Source organism: Chelonoidis abingdonii, chromosome 1 (genome assembly GCF_003597395.2).
Source record: "Chelonoidis abingdonii isolate Lonesome George chromosome 1, CheloAbing_2.0, whole genome shotgun sequence".
Taxonomy (NCBI): Eukaryota; Metazoa; Chordata; order Testudines; family Testudinidae; genus Chelonoidis; species Chelonoidis abingdonii.
In genome coordinates, this window is record NC_133769.1 from 48,362,101 (window position 1) to 48,377,668 (window position 15,568).

The window sequence follows — 15,568 nt, forward strand, 5'->3', positions numbered from 1 at the left end:
CATGCTGGGGGATGAGGGTCCCAGTAATGGATATGCGTCCCATCTATGTCGCCACCGAGTCGCAAGATAGGAATCCATTGTGGCAAGCCATCCCGAATGCTCCTCTGCACATTACCCCAGAGTCACGCTTCTCTTCTTAGCAGGATCGATTAATGGTACTGCAGCAACTTGCATCAAACTTTCCAGACGGTCCGATTTTCTCACTCCAACTCGATTTCGCGACGAATCGGTAATGTCTGAGTATGCCAGCTCTCCAGACTGCAATGAGCCACCCGCTTCCTCCACGCTGACAGGGCAGCTTCAATAGTCTCGTGTCTCTGCACCGCAGGGTTAGGGTATGAGCAGCACCAGCCCGATGAAAGTGGCTTTCTCATCGCAAAGGTTCTGCATGCCATGACTCTGCTCATCCCAGCTCGCAGGCGATGTGATCCCACCAGCTAGTTGCTGTTTCCCGGAAGCCAAAGGCGGCGTTCCACGCTGCTGAGCACGATCGTTACTGCCAGGAGCATTAGTGTTCAGGAGCGTGCACTGAATTCTATTTGATCGTCTGACTCCTCACGTCACTGGAGTGAAGAAATAGCTCAACCAAACGTGATGTGTTGGCAACAGTCATCAGCACAGTCCTCACAGCTCGGGCTCCATTTCTATCAGAAATCACTGCGACAGACTCACATGCACCAAACGGCTGCAAAGGAGACAATGCACCAGCGGGGGGCTCGTGGGACTGAGAAGCGGAATGACCCGCACCTCTTCCGTTCCTTCCAACAACCACAGCACTGAAATGGGACCGAAGTGCCCTGTGGGATAGCTGCTCCAACACATGACACCACTCCCAACATGCGCTGCAACTGTGCTGCAAATGGCGCCACACTGCAGCGCTGGTAGCTGTAAGTTCGTCACACGTTCAGCGCTGGTCCTACAACAGCTGTGAGCGACCTACAAGCATGTAACCCCAGCGCTGCTAAGCATTTCTGAGTGTAGCAAGCCTGAGATTACATAGACACAAGTTTCACAGTGTGAGCTTTACCAGCCCCTGATGTTACCTGGATCGTGGTGAGGAGGCACTAACTTTCCTATTAGTTCAGAGTGCAGGTTTGACCTAGCAGACTACAGCAGCCATCTCATCCTCAAATGGATGCAACTATTGCAACATGCACTAGAAGTAAAAGAGTAATCCAGAGAAAGAGTGTTGCGTGAAGTGCAAGAAGCATGCTGCTAGCTCGGTAGTGAATTTAGTTCCTTAAGTCATAGATGATCCAGGAAACAGCAGACCCACTTTAGCAGTAACCTGAGGACTTTCCCTTGTACTGCATGGCCACAGCAAGCAAAAATATCTTGTTCCGAGCACACAATGGAAAACAAGAAGGTCAATCCAACACATTAGCTGGTGGTAATTCAATCCCAAAGGGATGCGCCAATGGCGTAGTACTGCATGAAACGCCAGAAATGCCGCATACGGTTTTGTTGCCATGAACCTAAAGCTAGATGCCGCCACATGAACAAAGGACTTGGAAAGCTGGGCAGAAAATACTGGCATGCCATGCGAAGGCAGCAATTTACCAGAGAGTATTCCATAGTGCAAAGAGTTGAGATGAGACTAAGTAATAAGCCACCATATATTATCAGCATGCAGAAAGGAAAGTTGCATCACGCAAACTCCTTAATACTGGGGCAAAAAGCGTTCGGTAAAAGGCTCATTGCCATTGTGACAATGCTTGCTACCCAAAACCTAGCACTGTGTGGCACTTCAGATCACCTGTATGTGCCAAACAATGGAAACTTCCTTAAAATTATGGAGCTGATGGCTGAGTTTGATGCCGTACTCCAGGAGCATCTAAGAAGAGTCACCACTCAAAAAATGTACTCATACCTTGGAAATACAATTCAAAATTAGATCATACAGTTACTGGCAACAAAAGTCAAACAGAAGATTGTGGCAGATCTGAAGTCAGCAAGATGTTATTCTGGACTGTACACCTGACATCAGCCATATGGAACTAATGACTTTAATGGTGCATTGTAACAACAACAGAACCTAGGGAAAATGTCCCTGCAATAGTGACTGTCAGAGGGCATTTTCTAGAATTTATTGACATTGATGATATTACAGGAGCTGGTATGACAAATGTGCTTCTTAAAAAGCTGGAAGATAAGGGAATTGCAATAGCTGACATGAGCGATCAGGGCTACGATAATGGTACCAACATGAGAAGAAAGAACAGAGGAGTGCAGACATGGATCCAAGAGTTAAACTCTCAAGCTTTTTTTGTCCCATCCAGTTCTCATTAACTGAACTTGGTGGTCAGTGATGCAGCGTCAGCTTCTAACAAGGCTGTTGAATTTTTTAATGTAATTCAGATCATCTATGTATTTTTCTCTATATCAGCTCATCGATGGCAAATTTTGAAGCAACATCTGGGAACATCCTCTCTGACACTGAAACCACTGAGTGCCACACCATGGGAAAATCGAGTGGAGACGATAAAGCCTATCTAACACCAAATTGGGAAGATAGATGATGCCATAGTTGCCATTATGGAGAATAATGCTATGACAGGAACTGTTTGTGGGAGAACAGTGGCAGAGGGAAATGGAACAACTGGACAAAGCAAAGTCATACCTACAGTCTTACCAGTCAGATGAGGGATTTCAAAATGTTCTGAAGAGTACAGAGAAGTTGGCAGAAGAACTTCACACTGAAGCTATTTTCCTACCCATTCAAGAATACAAGAGTCACCAAAGAAGAAGACATTTTGATTACAAGGCACTGGATAATCCCATAAGAGACCCCAAACGACCATTAAAAGTTGAATTCTTTAACCAGGTCTAGATTGTGCATTACAGTCAGTTGAAGAACATTTCATGTAGCTCTAGGAACACAGCAGTATATTTGGGATATTGTATGATATTCCAAAACTCCTCGCTATACCTGAAGAAGCCCTACACCAGCAATGCAGGGCACTAGAGACAGTGTTGACACATGATGATGACATACATGATATTGATATGAGTAATTTAGGTGATGAACTGAGAGCCCTTTCAAGATACATTTCAGCAGGATCAACTCCAAAGGCTGTTCGGGAATATATGTGCACAAATAAGATGACCACCTTTTGTTGCTCTGCATATACTTCTAACGCTTCCTGTAATAGGTTCCAGTGGAGAATGCAGCTTCTCCAAGCTGAAGTTAATAAATGACACAGGAGAGGATGTCACGCTCCACAATGACACAGGAGAGGATGCTCAGCCTTGCAACCATCTCACTAGAGCATGAGCTGGCCCAGACTATGGACCTTCAGGAAGCAGTTCAAATTCTTTGCAACCAAGAAGGCACGGAAAGCACCACTTTGATTATTCAAACATAAAAATGCCTGTGTTTACTATGCAGGCAAGAAAAGTTACATTTGCTGTTCAGGCATTTGAAAGTTAAGTGTTACTTAAAATTTGTGAACAAGGCATTTTAAATTGTTAGTTCTCCTTCATTGGGGTAGGTAGCAGAACAGTACCATGAAAGGAGTAGAACAGGAAGAAGGCAGAATTGAGACCTTTCAAAGTTTGGCCCAAGTGAGGGGGCTTGGGGGATCTCTGCCTCAGGTGCCAAAATGTTGTGGGCCGGCCCTAAGAACAAGCCTTAAGGGCTTCATTCTGTGAGTCTGAGTGACCTCAACTCTCACTAAGGTCAGTGGGAGTTGAAGGAGCTCAGCAATATCAAATCCAAATGTACTCTCTTCAGTATAACAACAGCCATCATTTAGTAACATAACCAGATGAACTTAAGTGTGGCAGACCTGAACTTCTAGGGCTCTGCTGCAACTAAATGGTGAAGCAGAGGAATAGACAAAATGAGCCAGCCCTTATTTGCATATTTTTTACCCATCATCCCAGTGTGAACATTTTGGTCATGCTGGTAAAGTTTTGGGTGCAGGGGTAATGAAATATCCTTATTGTGTGAAGAAGGGCAAGAGAACTGTACTTACTATGCCCAGAGCTAGATGGTGCCATAACCTAAACTTCAGCTTTACATGGGTAGGCAGTGGACTTCACTTAGCAGCGTACCAGATAACTCAAAACTGGAATATGCAGAAGGCCTGCTCCTGTGTACTGTATGTTAGAGAAGCTGGGTATTATGTAGTGATATTATCCTTAATCAGCAGCAAAAGTTGCATGAGAATTGGGAAGGAATAGTCATAATTTAAAGAGGTTTAAGCATTCCCTTTGCACCTTTTCAATGAGACATTGAGATAGCTAAGGTACTTTCTTTCTATTTTATACCTTATGAGTAAGACTTTTTAACTGTGTGACAGTGTTCCATAGCTGTGAATTCTTCCCTCCAGTCCTGTTACTAAAATTGTCCTTTTAAGATATGATAGCTACAAGATGGTATAATCTATAGCTATATTCTGAACAATAGTACAATTGTATGTTTGAGCAAAAATGTCACTGTAACGAATGAGTGTTGACAAAAGCAACAAATATTCAATTATTCCACATGGAAATGATCTGGTTATTATATAGGACTCCATGCCACATTCTTAACAATGTCTTATGCTAATACTTGTTTTTCTCTATTGGAATAGCTACTAGTTCTCTAATTTATTTAGCATTAGAGAAACAATAACTTTGCATATATGAATTATCCCTTATGGATGCTTAATATTGACAACAGTGGCGTTTAGCAAATTATGTTGTTTCTTCACCTCCTGTGAAGTGTAGCAAACCACTATGCATATTTAGGCCTATGAATGCTTGCAGGTTTATTTTTCTTCTCTTACCAACCAAAAGGGCAGTTAATCCCCAGAGGAAGGGAGGTGAAATCTGTTTTTAGCCTCCTGCTCACAGTCCCACACCTGATTTTCTTTAATTCCTTCCATTCCTCTTTCTAAGCAAACAACTGTTTGTCTCCTTGCCTCCTACTCCCCAGGAGCTCTGCTACTGCAGACTGCCTGCCTGAATTTCCTTGAGAAATCCAATCCTCTTCCCTCCAAATAGTCATATTTCAAACAGAAATATCCACAGGGCAATAACTGTCACTTTGTATAAGTAATTTTTTTTTTTGGCCGAGCAGCCTTCTCAGACTCCCCTATATGAGATTTTCAAAAGCCCTTTTTTTCTGTATTTTGTTCATAATCTGTGTTTCTTTGTTCATCATTTGTTTCAGATCCCACTGAAAACAAAACAAGAGGCCTGAGGCGACATGGTTCATGAGGGCTGGGTTGAGGAGGAAAGGGATGGGAGGCTGGTGTTTCTGGGAGATCACCAGGTAAGGAGGCAGTCAAGCAGATTTCCTGAAGAGGAAGAAGCAGCCCGGGGAAGTGCTTGAGGAATGAGGAGGAGAGAGGCAGAACTAAATTGAGATGGAGCTCTAAGGGATGGGAAGGACAGAGGATGAGACAAAAGGGAGATTCCCATAGAATAGGGTGGTGATGGATGGGGAAGTTGCTATGGAATGGGGCAGAGATGGGAATGTCTGAGGATTGGTGGGAAAGAGAGAGGGATGGGATAAAAGGAATGAAATGTGAGGCAGGGAGCATAAAGGTGATCAAAGAACCGGAGAGAGGGAGGAGGCAGAAATAGAAAGGAAAGAAAAGAGACTTGAGATGAGAAGGCATGAGGGGCCAGAAGGAAAGCTGGAAAGAGTATGGGGAATGAGGGGGAGAACACACACCAGAATCAGAAAGAAGGAAATGGAAGGAAAGTAGAAGTGAGAGCTTTAATAGTGACCTGAAACAAAAGCAAAATCTGAAGTGAAGTTTCAAACTATGAGCTGAATGCCCCACTAGGCAAGCTGGGGCAATCACTTGGCACAGATCTCAGTTAAACTCACCTTTTGAAAAAAAGAAATCTATGTCCCACAAAACCACTTGCCAGTTTCAGGTTTACCAGAGCCATTATTCTAGGATGTTGGGTACTCATCAGGAAGGTTGTGAGTTTGCCACAGAGATCATGGAAGTCATGGATTCCGTGACCTCTGTGACTTCTGCAGTGGCTGGTGTGCCAGGCTCAGGGGCAGATCAGGCAGCCCTTGTGCCAGTCGCACCAGCCGCTGCTGGGGCAGTCTCGGGCCACTGCCCCCTCCTCTCCCCACAACAGAGTTTGGGTGTGGGAGGGAGCATGATGTTGGGACACGGGACGAGGTGAGGCGGGCTCTGGGAGGCACTCACCTAGGGGGCTTCTCAGAAACGGTGACATCCCAGAGCACAGCTCCCATTGGCTGGGAACCACGGCCAATGGGAGCTGTGGGGGTGGTGCCTGCAGGTGGAGGCAGCACACATTGCTGCCTGGCCATGCCTCCGTCTAGCAGCTGAGCAAGGGGGTTGTTGCAAGGGGGATATATAGTAAAAGTCATGGACAGGTCATGGGCCATGAATTTTTGTTTATTGCCCATGACCTGTCCATGACTTTTACTAAAAATACCTGTGACTAAAATGTAGCCTTACTCATCAGCTATAATATTGAATCAGTCTACAGAGGCTCAGGTAAGATGCAATTTTTTTAGCTTCCTCCTTTTATTATTTTATTAATTCAAAAGTAAACTTAAGACCACTCCATAAATGAAAATAAGTTTTGGAACTACCTGGGTTGATTGAGAGTTGTAACTGACTAGACAGTTGGCATCCCAGATGATATATCCTATGGTGTCTGTATTGAGCCAAGAGCCAATGAGGTGATTGTGGGACAAAAATTTTTTTTAAAAGGTTAGTTTAAATTCATATCTGTGCTGGCTACTGCCCAGGGGTGGCTCCAGGCACCAACGCACCAAGTGCGTGCCTGGGGCGGCAAGCCGGGGGCAGGGTGGCCTGCTGGTCACCGTGAGTGCAGCAGTCAGATGGCTTTCAGCGGCATGCCTGCAGGAGGGCCACTTGTAACGCTGATTTCGCGGCTATTCAGCTGCAGGTACGCTGAAGTTGCGGGACCGGCGGACCTCCCGCAGGCAAGCTGCTGAATTCACATTACCAGCAGACCTCCCACAGGCATGCTTCCGAAAGCCGCCTGACTGCTGCACTTGGGGCGGCAAAAAACAGAGCCACCCCGCTACTACCCACAGTTAGCTTAGCTCATATTTCCAAAGTCCTTAAATTTTTGGTTTGTTTCTCAGATCCCTGGAAGGAGTCAGACAGAGGGAAGGAAAAGGGTAGAAAAAAGAGAAATAAAAGATTCACTAAAAATACAAAGTGAAAGGAAAGACGGGGGAGGGGAAGAAGCAGAGTGAAGGAAAGAACTGGGAAACAGGGAAGGACAAAACCAAGGCAGAGAGTCCACAACAATGAGCTGTTTCATTGTTTTACACAGTCTGATTGGCATACAAATGCACAATAAAACACAAGTGAATATTTACTTTGTCAGGAGATGCCAGAGGATATAATGCTATAAGAGATGTGGTGGGTGGATAAATGTTCCTGCTTATGCATTAGGGGATAACTGGCTTTATTAGGAGTGGGTGGAATTGTTAATTTAGAATAAAATGTTTTTTAATGTGCTTTAGCAAGAGTGATGCTGGAACCTCCAGAATATATTTTCCTGTTTTAATATTGGTTTCTATGAATGTCTGATGGGAGATTCACAAGTGCTGCAGGGTCATTGTGTTCTATTAAAAAAACAACCATTTGCTTCTGTGAATTTACTCACATAGAGAATTCCATATGAAGAGATTAGTTTTTAGGGCCTAAAATGTTCAGGTTTCCTTTAAAAATTACAGGAAATAGCATTTGTTAAGGAAAATTTTCTATAACACTCCCCACCTTACTCTCTTCTTTAAAGCCTCAATCCTGCAAAGGCTTTCACACGTGCTTAACTTCACTCCTGGGAGCAGTTTCACTGAAGTAGGGCGATTACTCACATGGGTAAAGTTAGAGCACATGCAGGTCTTTATGTGATCCAGACTTAATTTTGTCCCTTCTGATGCCCCATTCAATTTAATCATGTGGCGCTATTCTTCAGTGGTTTAACCGAGGTGGTTCTGAGTGGAGAGCTAGGGCCAAGTGAGGAGAAGTCATGCTCTGGGTCATGGACCTTGCTTGCGTTTGAGTCAAAAGGTATCATTTTATCCATCATCCCCACAGGCAGCAAGAGAGGGACCTGGAAGAACTATAGAGAGTCTTTACCCCACCTTCCCTTTCCAGGCAGGAAGAGGTTTTTAGGGAAGCCTTTTCATCCTCCTTCCCTGGGGCAGTAGTTAAGGATACCCCTGGGGGAATGGTAGGGAGGGAGGGCTGGCTGGTTGGGATGAGAGCAGGCATGGGGAGAAAGACCCATTTGAGGAAAGAAGCCTCACCTGGAAGCAGAGGCAAACACAGATCCTGGCTTGTTGTGCAGTTGGCTCCTGTCCTTCATAGTCCTCCTCATTCATACCACACCCTGTATGTTCATAGGCAGGGCCTGTGACTTAGGTTCCTCGGAGGTATCCAAGGTGCTGTGGAGGGGGACGGAGGGTCTCCACCGAGAATGGCATGCAGCTCTTCATAAAAGCATCAGGTCTGTGGCTCTTGATCAATTGTTGGCCTCCTGATATGCTTGCCACAGCTCCTTGGCTTTCACACGATTAATACCCCAGCACACTTGCGCGACAATAGTTCCAACAATGGATTTCATGACTTCAAATTGATTCCCGACTGACTGGTAGTAATCTGGCATTGCAAGTTTCCACAGTGTGATCACCACTCACTTCTCTACTGTCGGTACAGCTCTCATATTGGTGTGTCTGCCCTGGAGGACTGGGGTAGCCTCAGCACACAGATCCAGGAATGTGGCCTTGCACATCCAAAAGTTCTGCAGCCACCGCTCATCATCCCAAACCTGCATTATGATGCAATCCCACTAGTCAGTGATTGTTTCTCAGGCACAGAAGCAGTGCTCCATCATGTGCAGCTGCTCTGTGAATGCCGCCAACAACCTTGAATTGGTTCTCACTATGTCCCACAGCAATCTGTCCTCCAAGAAATCGTAATGATCCCCACTCATTTGGTTCATCTTGCGGTTCTGCAGATACTCCAGGATTTTGCGTAATGTGTTTGCAATGCTCATGACAATAGTGCAAAGCAGAGCAGGCTCCATGCTTCTGTCAGAGATGGTGGACAACAAGGAGTGATGCACAGGTATTTGGGATTTTGAAAAAAGGCATGCAAATTATGGAATATAGATAGCTTTATGGGATGGAGACAGTTGCAAACTGGGAAGTTGATCCCATGCTCCCAGTCACCTCTGTGCAACTCGTTTTGGCCCCATTATGCATTGCCAAAACTTCCCAAAAGACACTGTGCTGGATGGTGGTGAGTTGCACAGTGGGATCCCTACCCATGGTGCACCGCACTCTGCATCAATACAAGCACTCATAAGAATATAAGAACAGCCATACTGGGTCAGACCAATCATAGGCACCAACTACATGGGTCCTAACAGAAAAAAAGTTGTGGGGGCTCCGCACCCACCTGCAGGCCGCACCAATCAGCTCCTCTTCTTCCTGCCCAGTGCCTCCCACCTACTGGCCATCCCTGCCAATTAGTTCCTCCCCCTCCTCCCTATCACCTCCCATCGGCAAGTGGGCCCCACTGATCAGCTCTTCCCCCCCAGTGCCTCCTGCCCACTGAGGATCATCTGTTCAGTGGTGAGCAGCAGGTGCTGGGGGAGGAGGGGGAGGAATGGCAGAGTGAGGGCAGGGCACACTCGGGGAGGGGGTGGAATGGGGCGGGGAGAGGTGGGGTGGGAGCAAAGTGGGGGTGGAGGCGGGCCATGGGGCGGAGGGGAGGTTGAGCATCCCCCAGGAAATCAGAAAGACACTGCCTCTGAGACCAATGGTCCACCTAGTCCAGTATCCTGTCTTCTGACAGTGGCCAATACCAACTGCTTCAAAGGGAATGAACGAAACAGGTAATCATCAAATGATCCAACCCCTGTCACCTATTCCCAGCTTCTGGCAAACAAAGGCTAGGGATGCTTCAGAGCATGGTTTTGCATCCCTACCCATCCTGGCTAATAGCCATTGATGGACCTATCCACCGTGAACTTATCTAGTTCTTTTTTGAACTCTGTTATAGTCTTGGCCTTCAGAACATCCCCTGGCAAGGAGTTCCACAGGTTGACTATGCATTGTTTGAAGAAATACTTCCTTTTGTTTGTTTAAACCTGCTGCCTATTTATTTCATTGGGTGACCCTTAGTTCTTGTGTTATGAGAAGAAGTAAATAATACTTTCTTATTTACTTTAGCCAAATCAGTCATGATTTTATAGACCTCTATTATATCCTGCCTTAGGTGTCTCTTTTCCAAACTGAAAAGTCCCAGTCTTATTAATCTCTTCTCATACGAAAGCTGTTCCATACCCCTGATCATTTTTGTTGCCCTTTTTTTTTTTTTTTAACCTTTTCCAAGTCCATTATCTCTTTTTTTGAGATGAGGTGAGCACATCTGCACTCAGTATTCAAGATGTGGGCGTACCATGGATTTATACAGAGGCAATATGATATTTTCTGTCTTTTTATCTATCTCTTTCCTAATTCCTAACATTCTCTTAGCTTTTTTGACTGTGATTGCATATTGAGTGTATGTTTATTGTTTAGACAGCCTTAAACCTAAGTCATTCAACTGCTATTAGCCTAGTATATTTATTAAGAAATAAAGCTGAATCTTGACCATTCTTCTGGGAAAAGGGGTTACTTGCACAATGTGACTGACATTCTAAAGTGTAGCAGGGGGACAATGGCTCCTACTTTTCAGCCTAGGATGAGGAAAGCCAGCGCAGAGCTCCGCTATGCTGGAATACAAGTCTCACATAACCTCAGGACATGGCCAGAAACAGAAATATTTGTGAATAGAGTTTAGAGTTGTTTCTTTAGAAGCAGCATGGGTTAGAGAACAGGCTACAGGCCCAGGAGTCAGGAGAGCTAGGTGCTAGTCTTAGTTCTACCAATGACCTTGGGCAAATCATTTTACCTCCCTGGCTCAGTTTCCCCTCTTGCCGTTTGTCTGTTTTGACTGCAACCCTTTGGGGGAAGGTATTGTCTCTCCTCTGTATGTATGTCTCAATAGGCCCCCAATCTTGGCTGGGGTCTCCAGGATCAACTGTAATAATAAGTTATTTCTCCATTTTCTGTCACATACCATATTAGGCTTTTTATTCACAGGAGGTCCCAGTGATATCAGTGTACACTATCTAAAGCAAGCCACATTTGATTCAGATCATTGAGTGTTCTTTACATTGTTTGTATTGAGGGGAGTGGCATGAAAAATGGATTGGATGTTCTGAAAAACATGAGGAAACAGCAGAAAATAATTGTATCAAATCTTTCTCACTTTACTCTTGTAAAGAATCCAGTTGCTTTCAATAGAAGTATTGGTGCAGGAATGTAGACAGTGACTTTTAGTGGGGGGGCTACAGTAAAAAAATAAATAAATGGCAAAAAAAATGTCAGTGCAGTTAAGGTTGCCCAGTGATAGCTCATGCTCTGAGCTCTTGCAGAATTGTAAGTTCAACTAAAGTCAAACTCCTGAAAACCAGGAAATAAAATCTTGATTTAAAAATTGCCAGTGATAGAGAGTCCACCACAGCCCCCAATAAAGTGTTGCAATGGTTAATCACATGCACTTTTAAAGACTTACTTCTGCATTATTTTCAGTCTGAATTTGTCTAACTCGGTGGTTCTGAACCATTTTTTATTTGCAGATCCCTAAAACATTTCAAATGGAGGTATGGACCCCTTTGAAAATTTCAAATGGAGGTACAGCCCCCTTTTGAAATCTATTGTCTGTATATACAGTTGAATTCTCCTGAGTCAGTTTTCAGTCTTAATCTTTCGCAGATCTCTTAGATATAATCTGTGGACCTCTAGGTCTGACTTCAGTTTCCAGCTCTTGGATGTTGTTATACATTTGTCTGCTAGACTGAACAGCCCATTATCAAATATTTGTTCCCCACGTAGGTACTTATAAACTCTTATCCTCTCTTTGTTAAACTAAATAGACTGAGTTCCTTGAGTCTATCCCTATAAATCAGGTTTTCTAATCCTTTAATCATTCGCGTGGCTCTTCTCTGTTGAGCCATGCATGGATATGAAATTTATATCTGTGGATGTGGCTATCTACTGATATACACTGGTATCCGCAGAGCTGCAGGACTATATCGGGAACTGCAGTGGCAAAAGCAGCAGCATGTCAGGCCCCTGTTCCCAGGAGCCAGTGCCCCATGCCGGGAGCTCCTCCAGCGTGGCTGTACCGACTGCAGCCCCGCCCCCAGCCACTCCCACTGGGGCAGGTACCAGGCTCACTGGCAGCTGTCCCTGATCACACTAGTATGTGCAAGCAGCTTGAATGCTTCCAGAGAAGAGTCCCTTCCATGCAGTGGTCTGCATCTCCTGTCCGGGAGCATGCGAGCCGCTTGCACACTCTAGCATGACCAGGGACACCTGCCGGTAAGCCTGGTGACCACCCCAGTGAGCAGAGCTGTGGGCGGGGGGTGGTACTGCCACGCCAAAGGGGCTGCTGGCATGGAGCACTGGCTCCTGGGAGCAGCAGCCCGGAATGCTGTTGCTTTCACCAGTGCAGTGCCTGGTAGAGCCCTGCAGCTCGGTCGATAATGATTTATATTTGTGGATATCCACATCCGTCGACATAAATTTTGTATCTGTGCAGGGCTCTACTTCTCTGAACTCTCTGAGGGTTCAGAGCTAGCACTGTGCTATAACTAGAACTTGTCTATACGGTGGAGGGAGGGAGGTGATTAATAAAGCGCGCTAATGTGATGTGCATTAATTGGCCTGTGCAGACTGCTGGTATGCTTTAATGTAGTGCTGTTTGAAACATAGAACCTTCAGTGCACACCAAAAGAACTACGCAGTCCAATGAATGCTTTAGAAATCATACTCCCATAAAGCACATTACCCCATGGTGTAAACAAGCCCCTAGAAGGAGAATGGAACAGAGGGGCATGACCCATCCATCAGCAATAGAGCAGGCTCAAAGCGGTGTGAAGGGACCCATTTATCTCAATGAGATGTTATCAGTTGAAAGTGAATACAGCCTGAAACAATAGCTCTGAGATGTGTGAACTGCTCCAGTCATGTCAGTGGGTGTTCCGGTTCCCCATGTCCAGTCATGGAATTTGACTTGTGTCAAGCATGTCCATTCTCAACTACTTATTCCAGTCACAGCAGCGTGTGTTCTTAGTACATGCTCTGAGCATACCTGTTTTTAAGTTCCCTCACTTTGAGGGGCAGGGTTTCTCCACATCTTGTCTCAGGAGAAGGTTGGCAGATGGGCTCAGATCTCCTCTACACAGCTACTAGACACCTGAAGCTGGCTTGTGCATGCCGACTTGGGTTCACAAGGCTTGGGCTGCGGGAGTGTTTTATTGCTGTGTAGATTTCCATGCTCCAACCTGAGCCTGAGCTACAGGACCCTGAGAGCCTGGGCTCCAACTATCCCAGAACACATGGGGGTAGGGAGTGGGGCTCAGAGAGCCATCCACTAAGGCAAGCCTCTAAGCAGGAGAACGAAATCTTCTTAAAGTGGGAAGCTACCGGTGCCCAAACCATGGCCCTGCCCTCATGCTGCCCATTCCCCCCAAACTCCCACCCTCACAGTGCTCCTTCCTCCGAGGCCCAGCTCTTGTGCTGCCTCTTCCCCCCAAGACCCCATGCCCTACTCACTCCTTTCCACCCCCTCCCGCTGTTGCTCGCCCATATGGCTGATAAAAAGTAATGGGACCATGGACCCCTTGCCTGCCCTGCCCTGTTTCAGCACCACTGCCTCTAGGATCCAGGCACACACACAGGGAGTCAGGGCTCAGTTGCTCCCAGAGAAGCAAGGCCCGCCAATCTCATCTTACATGATGGGGACAAAGAAAGAGGCTCAACCTGCCCAGATCCACACACCCCCCATTTTAATCTGATTTCCTCCAAAGGGCTAGTTAGCCCTATTGGGGGAACTCTTGATCATCTGAGACCTGGTGTAATGATCTTAGCCCTGGTTTGATCTCTAGCGGTGTGCAAAAAACTTCATCAGAATGTGTCAAGTTTTAAGAAAAGTTGGGTTTTTTTCCAGGGGTTGCATCTCAGGAACCCCTTGGACAAATAGCCCCAAATTTGAAACAAATACCATATCCCATGCCTCCATGTAGGACACCAAATGACAAGGGAATTCAAGTAACCATACCAGATTTTAGAGCATGTAGAACAATTGAAGTTTAAACAGAAGACTTGTCTTAACCTTATAACAAAACTGTCACTTTTGAATATAGAATCATAGACTATCAGGGCTGGAAGGGACCTCAGAAGGTCATCCAGTCCAACCCCCTTCTCAAAGCAAGACCAATCTCCAACTAAATCATCCCAGCCAGGGTTTTGTCAAGCCTGATCTTAAACACCTCTAAGGAAGGAGATTCCACCACCTCCCTAGGTAACCCATCCCAGTGCTTCACCACCCTCCTAGTGAAAAAGTTTTTCCTAATATCCAACTTAAACCTCTTCCACTGCAACTTGAGACCATTACTCCTTGTTCTGTCATCTACTATCACTGAGAACACTCTAGATCCATCCTCTTTGGAACCACCTTTCAGATAGTTGAAAGCACCTATCAAATCCCCCCTCATTCTTCTCTTCTGCAGACTAAACAATCCCAGTTCCCTCAGCCTCTCCTCATAAGTCATGTGCTCCAGCCCCCTAATCATTTTTGTTGTCCTCCACGCTAGAGCTCCTTCCAATTTTTCCACATCCTTCTTGTAGTGTGGTGGCCCCCCTCACAAACAGACCAGTAACTCCAACATGAGGCCTCAACAATGTCAATCAATAGAGGAAATGATCACATTCCTCTCAATCTGCTGGCAATGCCTGTAACTATACTTCGCCCCAAATGCCGTTTAGCCTTCGTGGAATGAAGGCACACTGTTTGATCATATCCAGCTTTCTCGTCAAACTGCTTCTAGCATTTCAGAGTCCCTGTCTGTAGCACTGCACTGGATTGCTTCCGTCCTAGGTAGCAGGACTCTGGCATTGTCTGTGAAACTCATCAGGATTTTTTTGGCCCAATGCCGGTCTCTAATTGTGTGCTCGGTCTCTTCGTATGGCTATCCTACTTCCGCATTCTAACCCCCGCAATTTAGTGCATCTGCAAACTGTTCTGAGGGTGCAATTCCATGCCATTCTCCGATCATTAACATGAAGATATTGAGACAAAATCAGCCCCAGACACTCCGCTGATAGGCTGCCGATCGAGATATGTGAGCCAGATTTGATCCGTACCCCGTGAGCCCGACTGAGTGGAAGCCAGCTTTCTATCGCACTTATGTCCATGTCATCCTACTCAAACTTTCTTAAACTTGCTTGGCAGAAACTGGTCGGAGACAGTATAAAAGCTTTGCTAGACGTCAAGGAATAATACATCCACTGCTTTTCCCCTCATCCACAGACCAGTTATCTCATCACAGAAGGCAATTAGATTAGTCAGGCATGACTTGCCCTTGGTGAATCCATGCTGACTATTCCTGATCACTTTCCTCTCCTCTAGGTGCTTCAGAATTGATTCCTTGAGGACTTGCTCCATGATTTTTCCATAACTAATTTTGTACCATAACAAATTTGTCC

At 45.6% G+C, this 15,568-nt stretch overlaps 1 long non-coding RNA gene across 6 annotated transcripts in view; it reads left to right on the forward strand.

The window, feature by feature from the left end:
• The window catches only part of LOC116819651 (uncharacterized), a 66,146-nt gene that overhangs the window by 20,292 nt on the left and 30,286 nt on the right, over positions 1-15,568 (forward strand). For 2 of the 6 annotated variants that reach the window (XR_012655796.1, XR_012655798.1), the window contains exon 2: positions 5,159-5,260. This is a non-coding gene — a long non-coding RNA (uncharacterized LOC116819651). Of the gene's footprint in view, positions 1-5,158; positions 5,261-7,290; positions 7,559-8,982; positions 9,109-15,491; positions 15,567-15,568 lie in introns of those variants that run through there. The other 4 variants (XR_004372448.2, XR_012655800.1, XR_012655799.1 and 1 more) reach the window with 4 other exon arrangements.